The sequence below is a fragment of the Macaca thibetana genome, chromosome X (assembly GCF_024542745.1).
Source record: "Macaca thibetana thibetana isolate TM-01 chromosome X, ASM2454274v1, whole genome shotgun sequence".
NCBI classification, from domain to species: Eukaryota; Metazoa; Chordata; class Mammalia; order Primates; family Cercopithecidae; genus Macaca; species Macaca thibetana.
Genome location: NC_065598.1, coordinates 3,017,668 through 3,038,093, shown reverse-complemented (window position 1 = coordinate 3,038,093; position 20,426 = coordinate 3,017,668). Strand labels below are relative to the sequence as shown.

General features: G+C 42.7%; 1 protein-coding gene across 2 annotated transcripts in view; it reads left to right on the top strand.

The window, feature by feature from the left end:
- The window catches only part of LOC126946414 (cAMP-dependent protein kinase catalytic subunit PRKX), a 219,727-nt gene that overhangs the window by 164,397 nt on the left and 34,904 nt on the right, over nt 1–20,426 (top strand). The window contains exon 9 of one of the 2 annotated variants that reach the window (XM_050776671.1): nt 7,967–7,983. The exons of the other annotated variant lie outside the window; for it this stretch is intronic. The gene's annotated coding sequence lies outside the window, so the exon portion shown is untranslated. Of the gene's footprint in view, nt 1–7,966; nt 7,984–20,426 lie in introns of those variants that run through there. 2 annotated transcript variants of the gene reach the window in all.

The following is a 20,426-nucleotide window of genomic DNA, read 5'->3' as shown; positions in this document are numbered from 1 at the left end:
GGGTGACAGAGGGAGACCCTGTCTCTAAAATACACAAATAAATAAACAAAATAACAATTACAAGTTAGACAACTAAGTGACCTTTTTCTTTCACTCTTGGCTGGCCACTCATTTAAAATGCAGCACTTGAAGAAATAAATATGCATTTCTGGCCCCTGTTTCAGAAAGGTTCATTTCCATAGAAACTTGGTTAATTTTACTCAAAGTAAAACAATGAAATCAATGAGATAAGAGAGTTTAAAAGATGCTTGTTTCTTCATTGCTGTTTTACAAAAACATTGAATTATAATATGATCGCAATTCCAGACACCTGCCTTGAAATTGTTACAGAAATTTCTCGGTTTTTTTTTTTTTTTTGCTTCTCTCTGTATGTCCTAATAAACCATTTGTCCATCAGGTAATCACAGACGGGCAGATATATGTATTTTTCTGTTTCCCTAACTTCAAATGCTGCCTGAAAATGAGGACTGTTTGGCAAGCCTAAGTTCCAACATTCCGTTTCCCGGCATTATATAACACAAAATCAGGTTTCATAGGGTTTTCTTAGATCTGTTTCCCCCTGTTTCATAAGATTTCAAGAGTCCTATAATTTATTACGTGGCTGGTGGAAGAAAAATATGCACAGAGTAGATGGGTGTGTGTAACCTAAACATTTAGGGCTGTCTTGACAACGACTCAAACCTACAGAGATGCTTTGGGGAAGTAGGCAGAATGTCCTCTTATTGGGAATTTTGTAAGATGAGAGCCTCCCAGTTTCTTTTAATTGCATTGAGTGGGTGAATACATCAGGAAAGAAAAGAAAGGAAAAAAACATAAAAAAGAGCCCAGATTGAAAGCAGTGCTGTTTTTGCCATCCTCATTAAATCAAAGCATGTGGGGACAACAGATCGTCTGAGGCCAGCGGGCACCCAACCAGGAGGCTGATATGTTTTCCTGATAAAACACAGCTAGAAAATAATGGCTTCCAGCTCCATTCATGTCCCTGCAAAGGACATGATCTCGTTCCTTTTTATGGCTGCATAGTATTCCATGGTGTCCATGGACCACGTTTTCTTTAACCAGTCTATCATTGATGGGCATTTGGGTGGATTCCATGTCTTTGTTATTGTGAATAGTACTTCAGTGAACATACATATGCATGTATCTTTATAGTAGAATGATTTATATTCCTTTGGCTATATATATATATGTATATATATATATATATATTTTTTTTTTTTCTGATAGAGTTTCACTCTTGTTGCCCAGGCTGGTGTGCAATGGCGTGATCTTGGCTCACTGCAGCAACCTCCGCCTCCCGGGCTCAAGTGATTCTCTTGCCTCGGCCTCCCGAATAGCTGTGATTACAGGCACCTGCCACTATGCCCAGATAATTTTTGTATTTTTAATAGAGACGGGGGCTGGTCTCGAACTTCTGACCTCGGGTGATCGGCCAACCTCAGCCTCCCAAAGTGTTGGGATTACAGGCGTGAGCCACTGCGCTGGGCCTCCTTTGGGTAGATATTACTGGGATTATATATTATCCCAGTATGGGGATTGCTGGGTCAAATGGTATTTCTGGTTCTAGATCCTTGAGGAATTGCCACACTGTCTTCCACAATGGTTGAACTAATTTACATTCCCACCAACAGTGTAAGAGCGTTCCTATTTCCCCACAGCCTCGCCAGCATCTGTTGTTTCTTGACCTTAGGGGAGGGGAACAACATACCCTGGGGCCTTTGGGGGTGGATGGGGACAGGGGGAGCATCAGGAAAAATAGCTAATGCATGCTGGACTGACAGGTGCAGCAAACCACCATGGCACACGTTTACCTATGAAACAAACCTGCACATCCTGCTCGTGTACCCCAGAACTGAAAATAAAAATTAAAAAACAACGTGGGGCATTTTCAAGAGATGAATGGCGAAGAAACTTTATGGATAATGACAAGAAAGTTTCAGGGCTAAGTACCAAACACACGTGAATTATACCCTGGACTTTGTTTCTGTATTTGACCTTTGTTTCTGTATTCATATTTGACCTTTGTTTCTGTATTCGGATTTGACCACTGTCATGGATGTATATGCTGGCATGCTTGGAATTTAGTCTTTGAATATATATTTTTATTAGTGCTAAAAAAAAAAAAAACACAACTAGAGCTTCCTTTCCAATGAAACTATTTTTTTTTTTTTTAAAGAAATGAAGTTCTGTTGTATGCTTCTATGTGGATGAGCCTTGAAGATGCTATGCTCAGTGAAAGAAGCCAGACACAAAAGGCCACACACTATAGGATTCCACTTACTGGAACTTATCAGAGCAGGCAAGCCCACAGAGCCAGCAGGCAGATTGGTATCTTCCAGGGGCTGGGGAGGGGAGAAGGGGGAGTGGCTGCTTGGTGGGTCCAGGATTGCTTTTAGGGTGATAAAAATGTCTTGGAACCAGATAGCGGTGGCGGTTGCACAACCTTGTGAAGACACTAAATGCCACTGGGGAGTTCACTTTAAAATGGTCATTTTTATGTTAGGGGCATTTCAATTTGATTGAAAAACAAACAAATCTGGCCGAGCACTATGGCTCACACCTGTAATCCCAGCACTTTGGGAGGCTGAGGTGGGTGGACCGCTTGAGGTCAGGAGTTCGAGACCAGCCTGGCCAACGTGGTGAGACCCCATCTCTACTAAAAATACAAAAATTAGCCAGGCGTGGTGGTGGGCACCTGCAGTCCCAGCTACTCAGGAGGCTGAGGCAAGAGAATCGCTTGAACTCTGGAGCGGTGGTTGCAGTGAGCCAAGATGGTGCCACTGCACTCCAGTCTGGGTGACAGAGATTCTATCTCAAAAATAGATAAATTAATTAATTAATAAATCCAAAAACAAATATGCCAGCCCAGTTCTTCTTCAATCCAGATTTTGCAAGACAGTAAATGAGACAGCATTTGGAACCTGGAGAACTTCCCCAGTGAACCTATAGCAGCTTAGAAAGAGTTAAATGTGCAGAGAAGATACTCAATCTCCAAGGCAGGGTTACTCATACGGAAAAGGGAGATGGAGGCCAGAGTCCCAGGAAATATCCAGTTGCACACAATGCCTTAAAATGCAAAGAACTGGTGGGCTGCAATGGCTCATGCCTGTAATTCCAGCACTCTGGGATGCCAGGGTGGGTGGATCACTTGAGGTAAGGAGCTTGAGACCAGCCTGGCCAATGTGGTGAAACCCCATCTCTACTAAAAATACAAAAATATTAACCAGGCATGGTGGCGGTTGCTGTAATCTCAGCTACTCGGGATGATGAGGCAAGAGAATCTCTTGAACCCGGGAGGGGAAGGTTGCAGTGAGCTGAGATCATACCACTGCACTTCAGCCTGGGCGACAGTGAGACCCCGTCTCCCCCCAACCCCCTCCAAAAAAAAAGCAGATAATTCAGGCCCCAGAAGGGCTTTAGAGGCTCGGGGACGGGGACATGATGGGAAATGGGATTCAGAAGAAGGAATAAGAGGAACATGCCATAAAAGCCTGGATTCTTGGAAAAAGCCAAGGAAAAAAGAACCTCTAGGTAACTCAGAATCACTGTGTATTAGTAGGTTGGTGGAAACGTAGTTGCGGCTTGTGCCACTGAAAACAACAGCAAAAACGAAAAAACAATAGGGTGGGTGTGTCTATACCTATATCATCTATATCTATATCATCTATATCTACATTTATATCTATATGTCTACATCTATATATCAATACAAATATTAATTTTAAAAATTACACTTAATTTAAAGAATTTCATTGTTTAAAACCAGTGATAAAACCAACAATATTCTAAGATATTTATCCAACTCGTCTAAGTTTTGTCATTATTCTACACAAGGGTTTCTCAATCTTGGCACCATTGACACTTGGGCCAAATTATTCTTTGTCCAAATATCAATCTGTAGATATCGATATCAGTAGATACACAGACATTTATTTTAAGGAATTGGCTCACGTGATTGGGGGGATTGGAGAGTCCAAAAGCTGATGGAGTGGGCCAGCAGGCAGGGGACTCAGGGAAAGGTTGCAGTTTGAGTCCAAAGGTTGTTGGGTGGCAAAATGCCTTTTGGCTTGGGGGAAGTCAGTCTTTGTTCTAGTCAGGTCTTCAACAGATTAGACTAGGCCCACCCGCATCATGGAGGGTGACCTGCTTTACTCCATAGATAGAAATGTTCATCTCATCCAAAAACACCCTCACAGTAACATCCAGGATAGCATTTGACCACATGTCTGGGCACTGCGGCTCAGCCAAGTGGACACATGAAATTCACCATCACACCAACCAAGTAGATGCATGAATGAAATTCACCATCACACCAGCCTGGTGGATACATGAAATTCATCATCACGCCAGTCAAGTGGACACATAAAATTCACCATCACACTAGCCAAGTGGACATATGACATTCACCATCACACACTATGATAAACTGAATCACAGATGGAAATGAAGTCACAGGTCTATGTCAGTGGTGGTTAGTTGGGGTGATTCTGAACCCCATTCCCAAACCCCAGGGGGCATTCAGCAATGTCTGCAGGTACTTTTGGTTAATCCACCTGGGGAGAGTACTACGTGCATCTGGTGAGTGGAGGCCAGGGATGCTGCTTAACACCCTGCAATGCACAGGCTGGTTCCCATAATGAAGAATTCCTTTTCTCAAATATCAATAGTGCCAAGATTGGGAAACCCTGATATGCAATAATGACAAAAGTTATAACAGGTAACTTTATGACTAGTTAGACATTTAGAATGTTGTTGATTTTATGACTAGTTTAATCAAGGTGTATTTTTTGAAAAGTAAGTATATATGTTTTATTTCATGAGTATTATATATTTGCTATTGTATTTTGATACGTTTGCATGGTATTAAGTGACATCGCTCTCTAACTGTGTCTATGTATATATTGATCTCTCGTCTGTCCCATTCAGGAGGCTCCACCCTCACGACCTCATCACCTTCCAAGGGCCTCAGCCCCTAACACCATCATCTTGGGGGTGAGGATTTCAACACAGGAATTGTGAGGGACACAAACATTCAATTCAGTGCACATGGTGGTACAGTTTTGTCAAATCCCCCAAAGTAAGATACATTCACATTCATTTTCTGAAAGATGACTTCTGAAATTTTGTAAGCTTCAGCTCCCACAAAACCTGCATCTAATCCTAAATGCAAGGAGTGTATTCCTGGTTTTGATGGTGGTAGTTACGGCCACGGTTGTTTCTGACTTCCCAGTCAAGGAGATCCTGGGATGATCTGAAAAGCTAATGCACAGGATTCAGTGAGGAATGAACTTGTTCATCTGTAGAATGTAGTTGGCCTTTCTTTCGTTCTGGGAGCCAACTCCCCTGTAGAGGAGAAATTCACCAAGTATCCTTTTTATTTTTTAATTTAACTTAATTTTATCTTCCTAATTTTATTTTTTTAGAGAGAGGGTCTCACTCTGTCACCCAAGCTGGAGTGCATTTTTTATTATTTATTTTATTTTCCTAAGTTTATTTTTTTTAGAGACAGGATCTCACTGTGTCACCCAAGCTGGAGTGCATTGGTGTAATCATAGCTCACTGCAGCCCCCACCTCCTGAGTTCAAGCGATCCTCTTACCTAAGGCCCCTGCGTAGCTAGGACTACAGGCGGATACCACCAGGCCTGGCTAATTTTTAAAATGTTTTTAGAGATAGGGTCTTGCTCTGTTGCCCAGGCTTGTCTTGAACTCTTGGGTTCAAGTAATCCTAATACCTCAACTTGCCAAAGGGCTGGGATTAAAGACATAGCCGCCGCTCTAGCTATGCCAAGCATACTTGTTCACCATTCTCCAATGCCCTTCGTATCTGTATACATTTTATTTGGTTGGATCAACAGAAAGGATTAGGTTGAAATTCTTTGACTATACTCTGTGCAAGGATTGCAAATTTCAGTGACTATTAGAAATACAGTGTCAGTTGCAGGCTAATTGTGATTTAGATTCAGAATTATGACAGATACAAAGTAGGAAGTTCATGACAGCATTCCTCTATTTGCAATTTTGAGCAAATTCTCCTTATTCTTATTTTTTGAAGGTCTAATATCTGCTGGGATTTAAATTTGCAATGTGAGATAATGATGCCCTGTTTCCTAAATACTGTAAAAATAAGTTTTAGCCATGTTTTCCATATTAAAAATTAAATTGCTGCCTAGTGAAGACCTCTGGAGCCAGACTGGAGAATAACTGTGCTTATTGTCTGTCTGTTACAGTTTGCCCAGGACTTTTGTGGTTTTAAAGCTGAAGGTCCCACATCCTGGGGAAACCCTTAGCCCCAGGCAAACTAGAAGGTTCCTTGCTGTCATAGGAACCTATGTGTTATCCCATTCAGAGAGTCCTTGACTCGGACTGTGGTTGTCTAATTGATGCAGGGCAGGTGAGCCCCCAAACTGGGGCTTAGCCTGGGAGGGTTCTTGGCTTCACCCAGGAAAAAATTTCAGGGTGAGCCCGTGGTGTTAGACAGCAACTTGCAGTGCAGTGGCGTAATCTCGGCTCACTGCAACCTCCACCTCTAGGGTTCAAGTGATTCTCCTGCCTCAGCCTCCTGGTAGCTGGGACTACAGGTGCACATGACCACACTTGGATAATTTTTGTATTTTTAGTAGAGATGGGGTTTCACTATGTTGACCAGGCTGGTCTTGAACTCCTGATCTCAAGTGATCCACCCACCTCAGCCTCCCAAAGTCCTGGGATTACAGGCGTGAGCCACCACCCACTTTTACTGAAGTGGCAGTGCACAGCAGCGCAGCAGAGGTGCTGCTCCTGGCAGAGCAGGGCTACCCAATAGGCAGTGCGTCCAGAGCAGCAGCTCAGAGGCAGTGCTGGAGTCATATATATACCCACTTCTAATGACATGCAAATTAAGGGCAAAATTATACAGAGATTTTTGACGAAAAAAAAGTGGTAACTTCCATGTTCTTGGATCATTGCCATAGAAAGGGGTGGTAACTTCCAGGCATTGCTATGGTAACAGCAAACTGACATGGCACTGGTGGGTGTGTCTTGTGGAGACGAGCTATTGCCACTTCCCTATTTTAGCTAGTCTTCACTGTGGTCCAGAGTCTAAGTCCCTGCCTCTGGAGTCAGGTTGGGTCTCCTACTTCATAATGAATGGCCTCTTAGGTGATGAAGATAAATCGATTGGTCTCTTTTTGTTTCACATGAATCCACCACACATTGACTGGGGAGTTTGGGATGAAGATTTAGATAACCCAACAGAGAAGTCCTCTCCAAAGCCCATGGGGCCACCCTTCTGAAGCTCCACTTCACCTGCTCCTGCACACCCCAGTCCTGCCTGATACTCCATTTTTCTTTTTCTCGTGAATAAAGACACACGTTTTTCTCCCTTGACACCATGCAGGTTGGGATTCTGATAAGAATTAGAATGCTACAGATCAATCACCTAGTACAGTCCTTCTCAAAGTGTGGGCATTTAAGGCTGGATGAATGATCCTCTGGGGTGGGGTGTCCTGTGCACTGCAGGGTATTGAGCAGTGTCAATGGGCTCCACCCACCAGATGCCGGGAGCACCCACCACCCCGGTTGTGACACTCAAAGGTGTCTCCAGACATTGTCGAGTGTCCCTAGGGACATAGTTGCCTGTGTGGAGCACCGCAGGGTTAGATGAACACAGCAAGGACCACTGACAATGTGAGCATTTATGTCACCGTCTGCTGTCACTTGCTGGAACCAGAAGGGACGATTTGCAGCCAGTACAGCTTTTCCCCATGCCAGGCTTCCTGCAGAGGCTCCTTCCCAACACATTGGAAAGTCCCTGGCTCTCGGAGTGAGTCTCAGATCCTCCTGGCTTCATGGGTCCAGCCATTAAGGATTGCCACATACCTTTTCCTTCAGCTCTAAAAATTGTTTGTGGACCTGAGAATTAAAAAGAAAAGAAAAGTGGTGCCAAGCAGAAGGAGGCCAGGAAAACCCTGCTCCATTGTTTTGCAGACGGAGACCCTGGAGATGAGAGAGAGAGAGAGAGAGAGAGAGAGACAGAGAAAGAGAGAAAGCAATCCCAACGTTACGAGAATCGGCTGCATGACCATCCCATGCCTTTCAGGAAAACCAACACAAACGCCCCCGTGGAGACGTTTTTAACCACTGTAAACTTTTGTAGAAATCTCAGGCATGATTGGTTCTGTTGTGGCTGGTGAATCATATTATACGTGGTGCTGGTGCATCTTGCAGAACGCTTAAAAGATAAGTGGACCACATAGATTTGAACATTACGAATTGGAACATTAAAAAAAATTCCATGGTTGCTTAATTCTTGGAAACAGAAACAATTTACTTTATAGTCATTTGAACTGTAAACCTAGCTAGTCGTTTGTATACAGAATGTTTGTGGGTATTGCTGACTGGCTTTGTGGATCATGAAACAGCTATAATAAATCAGCAAGAAACCTTGGAAGATTTAGTTGCCTTCCTCCTTTATGCAGAGCTTTAAAAAATGTTTTATGTAATAGGTGTGTGAGATCTTTTCTGTTTAAACAGTCTGCACAAGAGGGCAGTGCATACCACTTAACAGAGTTTTCCCTGGGGACGTGGAAGTTTATTTTTGGTGGCAGAGAGGGAGGTTCAGTAGATTTTTCTTACTCTGCTACAGAAATAACTTCCCATAGAGATTTATGACTCTTGTGTATCATGTATCTATTATTATTGATATTTATTATGTATTTTATAGAATAAACATAATTCACCTCCACTTTTGAAAGATCCGATCTCTTTTCTTTCACTAACTCAGGAATCCAATAGTGAGATATGACTTTCCCCATACCACATTTACTGTTTGGCTCAGATGAAAATATCAATTAGCCTTTAACAAAGAAAATAAAATGTCCTATGAATAAATATTCATGACAAGATGTCCATGCGAAGGGCTGATCATCAAATACCTAGCACAGTTCAAGAGGCTTTTTTCTCTAAAAAAAAGCATGAAATTCAGCTTTTGAGGTACATTTGGCTTCCACCAATGTTGTTTTTGAGTGTTGACAAGCAAAAGTTAGATTTTTAGAGAAGGCTGGTGTTGATGGTAGCAAAAGTAAAATCATAATGAAATTTTAAAAGATTTATTTCTTCAAGGCTTAGGTTCTTTATTCATTTATTTATTTTCGAGACAGAGTCTCGCTTTGTCACCAGGCTGGAGTGCAGTGGCACGAGCTCGGCTCACTGCAACCTCCGCCTCCCAGGTTCAAGCGATTCTTCTGCCCAATCTCCCCAGTAGCTGGGATTACAGGCGTGCACCACCACGCCCAGCTAATTTTTGTATTTTTAGTAGAGACAGGGTTTCACCATGTTGCCCAGGCTGGTCTCAAACTCCTGACCTTAGGTGATCCACCTGCCTCGGCCTCCCAACATGCTGGGATTACAGGTGTGAGCCAACACTCCCGGCCCCAAGGCTTAGGTTTAGTAAGCAAGAACGAAAAAACAAGATAAAAAATGACATGGAAAGATAAGTTTATTTAGACAAGTCATTTACAGCAAATCTGGGTTTAGAAGAAAATTTAGATTGCAAGTTTCTTGAGGGCAAAAAAACCTTTTTATAGTTCCTTTTAATTTTTTATTTTGTTTTTTTTATGAAAAAAATTAGAGATAGGGTCTTGCTATATTGCCCAGGCTGGTCTCAAACTGTTGGGCTCAAGCAGTCTCCCTGCCTTGGCCTCCCAAAGTGCTGAGAGTACAGGTGTGAGCCACCAGGCCCAGCCCATGGTTCTTATATTTTATAAAGTATGTAATGTTTTCCTCATTTTTTGCCTCTTTTCCTTTCTCCCTTCCTGTCTCTTTTCTTCCTCAATATCTATCACAATGAAAACATATTTTAAGGGCTGCGTTGCCTGATGTATGAATTTCTAAACAGGGCACTTTGAACAAAGAGGATTACCTGTGGCATCAAAATCCAAGTCATCACAAGTTAAATGTTCTAGTCCCATCCCATAAAGTGAATACTGCATTTCCAATATAAAGCTTTCCAATGCTTTTAGGTTGTGAAATTAAACAACTTGGGTACTTTTTAGATAAAACCAAAATACAAATGGAAGTAGGGGACTAAGGATTTCTCATATTTTTTGGTTTAAAAAATAATCTCCAGCCTGAGCAACATAGTGAGACCCCATCTCTAAATTTTTTTTTTTTAATTAGCTGCACATGGTGCACACGCCTGTGGTCCCAGCGACTTGGGAGGCTGAGGTAGGAGAATTGCTTGAGCCCGGGAGTTTGAGGCTGCAGTGAAGCTGTGATTGTGCCACTGCACTCCAGCCAGGGCAACAGAGTGAAACTCTCTCAAAAACAAACAACAACAAAAACTAACTTTCAGTGACAATGATGGCCTTAGAGGCTGGGTACCTTAGAAATGATACATCTTCATGTGCACAGAAAGACCTTCCCTTCCCTCCCCTCCCCTCCCCTCCCCTCCCCTCCCCTCCCCTCCCCTCCCCTCCCCTCCCCTCCCCTCCCCTCCCCTCCTCTTCCCTTCCCTTCCTCCCTCCCTCCCTCCCTCCCTCTTTCCCTTCCTTCCTCCTTCCTCCTTTCTCCTTCCTTCCTTCCTTCCTTCCTTCCTTCCTTCCTTCCTTCCTTCCTTCCTTCCTTCCTTCCTTCCACCTTTTACTTTCCTTTTGGGGTCACACACTTACAGCTAGTTTAATTTTGGAGGGTCTCAAGTTTGATCAGAAAAAGGCATGTTTCTCCTTTAAAGAAGGCAACAAGTTTCTCTCTCTGTCTGACTTTACACTTCCACCATTTCACCAAGACAGAGATTTTTATTGGGTGAGCACATATACTTAAAAGAATTACTTGAGACAAAAATGAAGAACTGCACGGAGAGTTGAGGATCTTGGAATGAGCAGAGTGACTCTTGGTGAACGCCACCTTTCCCATCTTCCAAAAAAACAAAAAACAATTCACTCTGAGATCTAATAATACCTCTGAATTGATCATCTACGGTAATCAAAGCATTCAGGCCATGACAACTGGTGTCTGTGTTAGGGGTTCTGCATTGTAAACTGCAGTACACATTGAGAAAATATCATCGTCTCTAAACATTTGTTTCTCCGGGCTGATGAAAGAGTAAAGATGTCGGAAGAATAAAAAGGATGACTGTATGGAAACATACCCTGCCTACTTGATAAATTCACCAATGATCACAATTGAGTGTCTTATGTAATGAAGGTTGGATTATTAAAGAATACCAATGTGTCCTCCAGGCATGCTTTGGATTGGCATCCACTTCTGTAAGCCAGGTTGTTTGAGGACAGATGAGTTAACTCTGCAACCAGAAGATTTAATGTGCAATTTTGCTCAGGGCCATTTCACTGAGACACAGAAGATGGCAACAAGATCTACGTGATCTTGCCATAAGGGCAGCAAGTGGATGTGTCTCAGCAAATCCTTTAGAAGAATGCAGAACCATCTGACCAGGCTTCTGGAAACGTTCAGCTCCTCGTCCTGCTTGTAGAATTCCGTGCCTTGCAAGGCTGTTAGCAAGGAAGCATTCCCTCTCCTTGAGCTACAGATGGCTCTTAGCAAAGGAAGGAAGGAAGGAGGAAGGGAGGGAGGGAGGGAGAAAAGGTATCTTTCTTTGTACATGAAGATATATCCTTTCTAAGGTACCTAGCCTCTAAGGCCATCAGTGTCACTGCTTTTCAAAAACCAATAACATCATAGTCCAACTTATAAAACTCTTCTTCAATATAAATCTGAGAACCTTCTGGAACACATTGAGTTGAAAAGCCAAACAATGCAAATAAACTGACCACAAGCTCTTGCTTAAAATTGTAGTCCTCCTTTGAATGTCAACATTGCTGTTCTTCCTTCTGGCTGTTGCGCTAGTTTTTTCAATTAGCAAACATGCTACTTATTATTTTTACTACTGTTGTTTTTCAGGAGGGAAGAGTTTAGGAAGAAATGTTGGCTTTTTTCAGATAAGGTACACACAAAAGCTTATTTCATTAAAATTTAAAAGTGTATATTGAATACATATATTTATATGTATATTTAAGTTTGATATAAAAACATGAAAATGGTTATTTTAATTTTTTTATTTTTAATTTTTTTCAGACAGAGTCTCACTCTGTCACCCAGGCTGGAGTGCAGTGGCATGATGATAGTTCACTGCAGCCTCGAACTCAGGGGCTCAAGCAATCCTGCCACCTCAGCCTCCTGAGTAGCTGGGACTATGGCTGTATGTCGCCATGTCCAGCTAATGTTTAAATGTCTTTGTGGATACATGGTCTTGCTATGTTGCCCAGGCTGATCTTGAGCTTTTGGCCTCCAACAATCCTCTCACCTTGACTTCATCAAAATGCTGGGATTATAGGCATGAACCATGGTGTCTCTTTTTTTAAATTTTTCTTTTTTTTTTTTAGACAGGGTCTTGCTCTGTCACCCAGGCTGGAATGCAGTGGCTCAATCTCAACTCACTGCAACCTCTGCCTCCCAGACCCAAGCAATCCTCCCACCTTAGTTTTCCAAGTAGCTAGGACCACACATGTGTGCCACCATGCCTGGCTAACTTTTTGTAGTTTTGGTAGAGATGGGGTTTTGCCATGTTGCCCAGGCTGGTCTCAAACTCCTGACCTCAAGTGACCCACCTGCCTTGGCCTCCCAAAGTGCTGGGATTACAGGCGTGAGCCACCACGCCTGGCCGTGTGTCTCTTTTATAAGGGCGCTAATCCCATTTGTGAGTCTCCACCCTCATGACCTCATCACCTCCGAAAGGCCCCACCTTCCACCATCATCACCTTGAAGGTTAGGGCTTAACACATGAATTTTGGGAGGACACAGACATTCAGACCACAACAGTAGGGTTGCCATAAGAAAGTGCCACCAACAAAGTGTCTGCAGAATCACAGACTTCTGTGGTCCTAAATAACATGGGAAATGGTCTTCTGTTCCCTGTGGGACCTTCTCCTGCCATCCTCACCCCGGTGCACAGACAGTCCTATGGCCAGCCTCTGCTCATTCTCTCCCTGTCTGTTTCCATGGGATCCTCCTGGGACACTGACCAAAGCTGAAGCTTCAGTTGACCACAGACTTCCTGTATCTCATTTACATCCCTAGTCAATAGTAAGACCATCACAGCATCTGTCAGGACCAACCAAGGAGACAGAGGTCAACATGGTGGACAAACATCCCTACTGATGAGAACAGTGTAACCCCACAGGGGATGATTTAAAGCCTCGGCACCCCAAGACAGCATTGGCCACTTCATTGGGTACAGTGGGGTCTACATGACCTACCACACAGAATCCTAAATCCCTGCACTGGACATGAATCCTGCTGCTGGCCGCTAGGTATTGGATATTTGGGGTGAGTGGAGATGGCTGGAATGATGGGGAAATCGAGTGAAGATGCCTGTCTATGTCTTGGTATAAACAAAAACATTATTGCTATGTAGAATTTCTAGTTAATTGTTTTTTGAGACAGGGTCTTAACTTTGTTGCTCAGGCTGGAGTGCAGTGGTGCAATCACGACTCACTGCAAACTTGACCTCCTGGGCTCAAAGGATCCTCCCATCTCAGCCTCCTGAGTAGCTGGGACCACAGACGTGTGCCACCACATGCCCGGGTAATTTTTATATATTTATTGTAGAAATGAGGTCTCACTGTGTTGCCCAGGCTTGTCTCAACTCCTGGGCTTAGGGAATCCTCCCATCTCGGCCTCCAGAAGTGCTGGGATTATAGGAGTGAGCCAACTGGCCTCATTTATTTTTTTTTTTTAATCTTAGGAGAGGAGGCAGGGAAATCACTTCTAATTCCATCCCCCTGGGGTGAGCTAATCCCCATAATCTTGGACTTGGAGATGAGATCTGCTCCAGTGCCATAGATAATCCCTGAGCTATTAATAATTATAAGGTTGAGAAGAAACTTGGAGCTCTGAATACCATAAAAATAGAAGCCACAAATCAGAAACAGGTTCTCATTCATGCCCAACCACATGGAGATGCAATTTGTAGGTTACATCATGGACCCAAGACCTAGGATTCTACTTCTTGGGGCCAGAAGTGGCTCCCATTTCACAGACTGGGAAGACTCCATTGCTACATCTGTGTCCAGATATAATGAACAAAAAAGTCACTTCCCAGATGGACATGAATGTCCCAATGCTGAATTCCTCCCCTGCAGTGATCTTGTATCCTCACTCAAATAGCTTAAAAACCAGACAGCTGTCATGTCTTCATTCTGGTCCTTCTTATCACCACAACATCTGTATTATCTCTGAAATCTTACATTTCACAGCAGTCAGCATCTGACCCTAATACTTTAGCTTTAGCCCTCTCTCTCCAAGATCCTCATAATCCTTCTCCATCTCTTTGATCTTAGTCTACTAGCCCCACCTGACTTTCTTCTTTTCTTTGATGCCTCAGGCCAGTACCAGCCCTCAGGCTGCCAGCCTGGATCAACTCTACAAACCACATCCTCTTGAGACTACCCCTGCGCTCTGATCAATCACTTACTGATTGATATGATTTGGCTGTGTCCCCTCCCAAATCTTGAATTGTAGCTCCCATAATTCCTATGTGTTGTGGGAGGGACCCAGTGGGAAGTAATTGAATCATGATGGCGGGTCTTTCCCATGCTGTTCTGGTGATAGTGAATAAGTCTCACAAGACGCGGTGGTTTTATAAAGGGGAATTCCCCTGCACATGCTCTCTTGTCTGCCACCATGTAAGATGTGACTTTGCTCCTCATTCGCCTTCTGCCATGATTGTGAGACCTCCCCAGCCATGTGGAACTGTGAGTCAATTAAGCCTCTCTCCTTTATAAATTACCCAGTCTTGGGTATATTTTTATTAGCACCATAAGAACAGACTAATACACTGATCTATGGTGGTGCCTCACCCTGCCAGGTCTGTAAGCTGCCTGGGAATAGTCTCTGCACCCATGAAAAGTTCTTGCCCACATGTCAGATCAGGGGCTGCAAACCTTTGCAAGTCATTTTTGCCTCCTTTCTGCCCTGCAATTTTCTTTCCCCGAAGAACTTACTCTCTAGGTCTTAAAGGAAATTTCAGCCTTCCATGATTATCTCCCACACAGATTCCTATCTTACATCCCTATGCCCAGTCTCCCTTGAGGTCTCTTCCATCTGGCACTTCCTTCTAGTTCAATTCCTACAGGATTGCTTGGGTAATCACAAAATTATAAAAGTGAGTGTGCCATGCTCTTAAATAAAATTCTTTCTAATCAAGACATCCCATCGTTTAGAGCAGGAATTGGCACACCATTTTTGTTTTTTTTTTTTTGTTTTTTTTTATTAATCTGGCCAAGTATCTTTGGCCTAGTGGATCATCTGGTCTCCACAGCATCTACTTTGCCATTGGGTTGAAAATACAGCCACAGAAAATATGTAAATAAATGGGTGTGGCTGTGTGCTGATAAAACTTTATTTACAAAAACAGATGATGGGCTGAGTTTGGCCAGTGAACCCTAGTTTGTCAACCTCTGATTGAGGATAAAAAACAAATTTTAAAACATGGTCCAAGGGTGATGCTCTCTCTTGCTATGTGTTCTGATGTTTACTGCTAGTGCCTGAATTCCTTCTCTCTCCATCAACATATGCCAAGCAGCTGCTAGTGACTTGTGCATACCATTTCAGCATGAAACATGCTTTGTCAGGAGAGGCACTGTGATGGGCTGAACTGTATCCTCCTCAAATCCATATGTTGAAATCCTAACCTCCAGGACCTCAGAATGTGACTATATTTGGAGATGGGGTCTTTAAAGAGGTGACAAAGGTAAAATAAGGTCAGTAGGGTGGTCCTTAATCCAACAGGACTGGAATCCTTATAAGAACAGGAGATGGCACAGACACACACAGAGGAACAACCACATGAGGAAAAGGGAAAAGACAATGTCTAGAAGCCAAGGAGAGAGGCCTCTGGAGGAACCAGCCCTGCCCACACCTTGATTTTGGACTTCCAGCCTCCAGGACCGTGGGAGGGTAAATGTCTGTTATTTAAGCCACCCGGTCTGTGGACCTTTGTTATGGTGGCCCAAGCATAATGCAGGCACCTTGTCCTTACCCCAGACATTATGCTGCTTTCTGCTTTCTTTGCTTATTTGGCGATGGAGCCATCCTCAAAATACCTTGTGGAATCCAGTGCTGTTGGGTTGGAAAAGGACAATGTCTCAGAGATTCGAAGTACTAAGTCCCTCCCTTCCAGCTCAAATGAGGACCAGAAGTTAACTCTGCTTGGAAATCTCAGTCCCCGTCCCCACTCCTCCTTTCCTCTTCATTTGGGAGTCTGGTTTATGATAATGGGATGGCTCTGATTTTTCCATTCTGCCTTACCCCAGCAGATGCTACAATGGACGTATTTTTCTTGGTGCAATAGTGTTCACTACTTTTTATAATCAATGCTGTTTCTAGCCTGGCTGAGGGGAGTGGAAAATGGAGGCAGTTGTTCCAGAGTTTCAGATGGTTCCCAAGTTCCAGCTATTAAATAAAAATACAGTGTGTTCTCCTTTTCTGAGAGCAGTCCAAACTGACTATGTTTTCATCAAGTTCTGTCCGTTTCTATTTTATCTCTGCTTCCTTTGCAACTTTTAAAACGTGCTGAACGTTGTTACTTTAAATGATACTTTATGAACCTTTCGTGGAATTGGTGTGTGCACATTTTTCATGAGCCAATGTACACATTCTCCGAAGGGTAGAGACACTTGGCTGCACCTGTTTTTTTGCCACACCTGAGATGTGTTTGCATTGGCCGAGATGTGTAGACACTACCAGGACACAATTCCAAGTCTGTGCCGGTAAAATAGCCCTGTGTGTCTTTAAAATTCACTTGCACATAGTTTGAAGTTGAGTAGCTTAAGATGTCTTGTCCATTCTTGTTGCCTACGAGAGAGGAGAGGGACATTCAGTGTGTGCACTGGAATATTGTCATGTGATTGCAAAAACGAAATAATGAAGAATAGAATGTACTTAGATGAAAGCAGATGGTTTGATTTGCTTTTAGTTACACCCCTCTTGTTTCTAGTGTTTCCCTTCCTAGAACTTCATAGCATTCATGTCTGTAATTGTGTCTAACTTTATTTAGCTCTTGAATACGAGTGTTTTTATCCCCAAGTTACATGCGCCCCAGATAAGCAAAATGCAATGGAAATTCTGCTTATAATTTATTTTGTATTATTTTTATTTTTATTTTTTTGAGATGGAGTCTGGCTTTGTCGCCCAGGTTGGAGTGCAGTGGTGCGATCTCAGTTCACGGAAACCTCCACTTCCCAGGTTCAAGCAATTCTCCTGTCTCAGCCTCCCAAGTAGCTGGGACTACAGGAATGCGTCACTATGCCTGGCTAATTTTTGTATTTTTAGTAGAGACGGGGTTTCACCATGTTGGCCAGGCTGGTCTCGAACTCCTGACCTCAAGTGATTCACCCACCACGGCTTCCCAAAGTGCTGAGATTACAAGCGTGAGCCACTGCACCGGACCTCTGCTTATAATTTAAATACTGGCTAGTGAAAATATGAAGCGGGCGGGGGGGGGTGGGTAACAAAAAAAAATCTACTTGTTACAATCCTTTGAACTGTAAATAAGTGTTAGACTGCCTTTGCACTATTATAGATGAGGTTCTTACAAGCAGTGGTGTTTCTGCTTATTGCTTGTGGAAACCTGGCCACATTCTCTAATCTCTCTGAGTGTCCATTGTCTTATTTGTTAAGATGAAGACGAGAATAGTGCCCATCTCCTGGTGATGGTGTGGGTTATGGGATGTGTTTCATCTTAAGAGCTTAGTAATGTCCCTGGAAGATATTGGGGAAACCCAGTGCCTTGTTCTCTCTTTTTGCCCCTCATCTTCTATATTTTGATGCTGTTGTCTTGTTCAGGTAGGTAAGTATGCCTTTGTCAAAATTCTTCAGAGATAAAAGCCTTTTTAGGTCTCAGTTTTTGGGACCAGATGACAGAGTTCCCATGGCTTGGATCTTGACTCCACAAAAAAGGCCCCTCTTTACTAACTACCATCAATGAGTATTCATGTGGACCCACTAAGTCACCGTCCTGGTCCTGTGTCCTGCTCGGTCCATTCCACTGTAAGCCCCACTGTCTGATTTCCGTGGTGGACTCTGAATCTTGGTGACTCGTCCACTATATCCAACCTCTCATCTCCCGAGTCCAGCCCTCACTTCACGTTTATGTCATTGTTGAGTGGGGTGATGGGGCTCCACACTGCTCTGGCCACCTATCCTGATTCTGCTGCTTACTCTAGGCAGCTGGGGCCAAACTTGACCAGCACTACAGCCAAGAAAATGCACCAAATTCTTTGAGTGGTGTTAGATTTCAAGTGCTGTTTGTCACAATGGAAGTTGGGCTGAACACACGCTTTTATATGTCAACATATAAAACAGGCATTTATTTAGCAAGTGGCCATAGAAACGGAAGTATGTATGTACTATCTACTGATCGATCTATCTATCTATCTATCTATCTATCTATCTATCTATCTATCTATCTATCATCTCTCTCTATTATCTATCATCTTTCTATCATATCATATGCATTTATCTATCATCTATTATATCTATCATCTATCATTATCATCTATCATATCTATCTATTGTCTATCATTTATCATCTTCCTATCATATCTATCTACCTGTCTTCTATTTGTCTATCGTCTTTCTGTCAAGTAGTCATCTATTATCTTTCTATCAGTCATCTATCTAGCTATCTATCATGTCTATCACCTATCGATCTATCATTTTCTGTATTGTCTATTTACATATCATCACTATCATCTGTTATTGTGTTTATCTATTACCTATTAACCTATCACTTTATCTATCATCTACTTACCTTACCTATCATGTATCGTCTGTTAATCTATTATTTTATTATCTATCTTTCTATCATATTCTTCTTCGTTTTTTTTTTTTTAATGGAGTCTCACCCTGTCGCCGAGGCTGGAGGGCAGTGGCATGATCTCAGCTTACTGCAACCTCCGCCTCTCAGGTTCAAGCAATTCTCCTGCCTCAGCCTCCCGATTAGCTGGGATTACAGGTGTGCATCACCACACCTGGCTATTTTTTGTATTTGTATTTGTATTTTTTTAATCTTTTTTTGGCTTTAAGGAGCAGAGAGTTTAATAGAAAGAAAGAAAGAAGGGAAAAGAAAGATGGAAGAAGCTCCCCTGTGCAGAGACAGAGGGAGGGGGCTCCAAAGCCTAGAGAGGAGACCCCATGTGCTGGGGAAAATTGGCTGCTTATATTATTTTTTGTATTTTTAGTAGAGACGAGGTTTTGCCATGTTGGCCAGGCTGGTCTTGAACTCCTGACCTCTGGTGATCCGCCCGCCTCAGCCTCCCAAAGTGCTGGGATTACAGGTGTGAGCCACTGCTCCTGGCATATCTATCATACTATACTGAATATATGACCGCTGTGCTCTAAAGAGGAATGGAAATAGACACAGATTGGCTCACAGATCAGCATCTGAAGTGGATCCTTTTTGTTAAATGCTAAACTATAGATCTTACTAATTATTCAGCCATTGTTTGGATATTTGTTTTGCAAACTGAATTTGTAAAACTCTATCTGTATTACCTTAATTATTCATGTTCTGATAACTTACCGTGTTCCTTACCTTGAATTTTAGCCACACTCCAAGAGTTAACTTTACCATTTCCAATATACAAGGTTTCTCCACTTCTTATTCTCCTATGCTCAGCACACATTTACTTTGAAGCAAACCCTACCTGCTTAATTTTCTCTTTAAAGTGAAATGTCACTGGTTTATTCACCAAGTAGTCTTCTGAGGGCGAAAGAAAACCGCTTCTTTTTTTCTTTGTGATGTTTATGTCCACAAGGCATTCTAAACATTGATGTCAGTCTGCAACAGTGGTTCTTTTTTTGAACACTCAGCATGTTTAAGCACCATCATATGAACATGGTTGCAAATATTATTATGCTATCAAATGGAGTACAATGTAATGCTTTAAGATTTAAATAGGCTTTAAAATCAGCATGGCCAGGTTTGGTAGCTCACACTTGTAATTCCAGCACGTTGGGAGGTTGAGGTGGGAGGACCACATGAGCCCGGGAGTTCTGGACCAGCCTGAGCAACATAATGAGACCTCGTCTCTACTAAAATCTTTCGAAAAATAAGCAGGGGGTGGCAGTGCACACTTGTTGTCCCAGCTCCTCGGGAGCCTGAAGCGGAAGGAGCATCTGAGCCCAGGAAGTCACTGCTGCAATGAGCTATGATTGGACCACTGTATTCCAGCCTGGGCAACAAAGCAAGAACCCATCTCTATAAATAAATAAATAAATAAACAATCCATTACCTGAAACATTCAGATAACAGTCATCAAAACAGTAAATACCTTTTAGAAACACAAATTCTGTTCTATTGAATTAATTAATGTGTTTATTTTGAGACAGGGTCTTGCTCTGTCACCCCGGCTGAAGTGCAGTGGTGCAG